Genomic DNA, 3038 nt, shown 5'->3' with positions numbered 1-3038 from the left:
CGAGTGGCGGCTGGGGGGGCCTCCTCGACCCGAGTGGGCACTCGCGAAGGCTGCGCAGCGGCCTCGTGTTGGCTTCGAGTGACGGCGAGAACCGCCGTTGCTATCCTCCGATCTAACTCTTCCTGCGTCAGAGTGATGAGCTGAGGCTGTTGCGGTTCACCCATGGGCACGTCTTGATTCGGGACTTGTTATCTTCCCACAGACGGCGCCAAAATATGTTCCCGTCAAGAACAGCTTCTGGGCGCGCAGCTGGTCCTCAGCACCACTCCGGGATGAAGAAGGATAAGGGGACGACGATCACCGGCAGACCTGCAAGCACAAACACCGTGAGAAGGAAGGCCGGTGTGACCGGCGCGACCACTCCGATGCTTAAGTCAGGCGTCTGGAGATGAAGATGAGGAAGTGAAGATGACGAAGAACTAATGAGAACATACCTGGCCCCTGTGAAGGGGCTCACCTTATATAAGGAGGAGGATGCTCGTACCACGGACAAGGCAAGGTGAACCTTACCTTGAGAGTACTCTCCGTACCTGTGAGGAGTGACGTCTTTAATGAGGTGGTACACTGTTGGCAGGGGCGTACGTTAGGCGGCGCGTTGCCATACCCAGTGAGGGGTGTGTCAGTTACCGGCCATAGGACAAGAAAGGGGAGTGGTCAGTGACAGAGACTCGGCCCTACGACTCGGCCCCGACTCCCGGGGCGAGTCGGGTACACTGCTCACGAGTCGGGTTGGCCGGGAGTCGGCTCGGCGGAGTTATCCGTATCATCTGCTGACCAGTCAGCCTATCGGACTTGAATAGGGGCCATTCGGGTGGTTACCCAGGGGTTCGGATTCGGGCCGTAATGCCTTGGTCGGCTGCTCCCGGATGGTTGACTCGACTCGGGCGTCTCTCTCGATCCGGATCCGCCTCCGTATCCTTACGACCATAACAAGTCAGCTTCAGCACCTCGACAGTCTGCTTCCCCTAGTGCTGCACCTTCACCGTCCAGTGCTGCACCTTCACCTCCCATTGCTGCACCTTCACCGCCCATTGCTGCACCTTCACCGCCCATTGTTGCAGGACCTTCCCATACACCTTCGCCACCACAGCCGTCGACGTTACAGTCTCCAAACCCTTCTCCGGTACAGTCCACTACAAACCAACCTCGCGAGGTTGTAGTTCCTGAGGGCGATTCGTAAGTATATATCAATTTTGTTAATTTTAGATTAAATTTTTTTTTACTAATAATGTTTGTTTGAAATTTTTTATAGTTTCCAAAATTCAGTATCAATTATTCGCAAAGTTAATAGAATCGTCAATAATCATTGGGGAGGAGCTTCATTCACTTATACCAGCACTCCAGACTCCACAAAGGATTTATGGTGGAGTGAATTCAAGGTATATGTTTTCTTAATTTAATTGTTATATCAAATCAAATTGAATATATCTAAGTATTTATGATTTTTTTATTTCAGCGTGCATTTACATGGGATCCCGCACATGAATTGGAAATCAAGAGAATTTTTTAAAAAAAAATGTGGGGATCATATTCGGCATACGCTCAATCATGCCAAGACCAGAAATAAAAAACCACCGTGCATTACTGATGAAAATTGGACAAAGATCCTCGCTGTTTGGCAAACCGAGGAAAGCAAACAAAAAAGTGAAAAAAATAAGGCAAACCAAAAAGTTAATTCTGGTGAATCATCTGCTACATATGCGGGAGGCTCCATCAACGTAGAGGAACACGCGCGCAGATTAGTAAAATTTTTTACACACTATGTTATTAATTAAATTTACTTTATTTCTCTATTTCTAACAATGCTTTTTTAGACTCAGGAGATGGGAAAGGAGCCAGTATTTATGGAGACATTTACCCGCACTTTCCAGAAAAAAGATAAGACTTGGAGCGGGGAAAGAGCTAGAACACTAAAGGTTTAAATTTTAATATTTAACTTAAATGAATTTTAAAAGTTATGTATCTTCTTTAACTTATTAAATGTATTTATATTTCAATACAGGAAAAATATGATGAGCTCGAGCTAGCACAGAGAAGTTCAAGTGCTAGTACTGCTGATGGATCTGAGCCCTCCGTAGGAAATGACCTGAATATTTGGTTGGAGGTGACTGGAGGATCGAAGGGAGGGAGGATATTGGGATTGGGTTCTCTGAGCAGAACTCATCGAGTTCCTACCACCTCTTCTTCTTCCAGCCAACCAGCAATGAGGGCACAAATAAACAGTCTAACTGAAGAAGTCTCTCATTTAAAAGGAATAATATTGCAAAGGGATGAAGAAATGAGAGAAATGCGCAGACGACAGGATTTACTTTTCGCGCATTTTCAGTTAGACTCCGCTCCGAGTCAGTTGCCTGATCAGCCTCCCCATGATGCCGGTGATGACGACGCTTCTTCATAGCCTAGTTGTGTATTATTTTAATTTTCCTCGCATTTAATATTACTTTTAGTTTTGTGTTTTTGTAACTATTTAATTGTTTACTAATTAATATTTTTATTTTATTTTCAACAGGGGTTCATCCAAGGACGGCGAAAAAGTAAATTTTTATATTTTATACTTTATTTGTAAAAAATAAATAATTTTCTAATATTTCTGTTTGCTAATGTAGGAAAAGAAAAAATAATTTTGATGAAGAAGCGATCAGTGACGCAGAAAGTATCACCCGAGGCCGCCGTGGACGGTGATATTTCTGCATATATTTTTTTCTGGTCTTTAGATACTTTATCATGGATGTATTTATTTATGGAGTTGATGGAGATTGGATATGGATGTTGGTTTGTTTGATACTTTTTTATGTTGCTTGGATATGGATGTTAGTTGCTTGGATATGGAACTTTTAGAGTTTGTTTGATACTGTTTGTTTTTGGATATGGATGTTGTTTGCTTGTATATGAATGTTGGTAGCTTGTTACCTTTTAATGAAGTTTGTTATATTATATTTTAGATGTTTGTTGTTTGTGGATGTGAGTATGTTTGTTTTTTGTATGTGGATGTATGTGGATGTGATATATATGTAAACAGGTTTCATATTAACAAAAAC

General features: G+C 43.1%; 1 pseudogene; it reads left to right on the top strand.

The window, feature by feature from the left end:
- Positions 1-272: 272 nt before the first annotated feature.
- Positions 273-2527, top strand: LOC141813013 (uncharacterized; annotated as a pseudogene).
- The last annotated feature ends 511 nt before the right edge of the window (positions 2528-3038 follow it).

The sequence above is a fragment of the Curcuma longa genome, chromosome 20 (assembly GCF_044706935.1).
Source record: "Curcuma longa cultivar G26 ecotype Majalengka, Jawa Barat chromosome 20, ITB_CL_G26_1.1, whole genome shotgun sequence".
In the NCBI taxonomy this organism is placed as follows: Eukaryota; Viridiplantae; Streptophyta; class Magnoliopsida; order Zingiberales; family Zingiberaceae; genus Curcuma; species Curcuma longa.
This window is presented reverse-complemented; position numbering and strand designations above follow the sequence as displayed.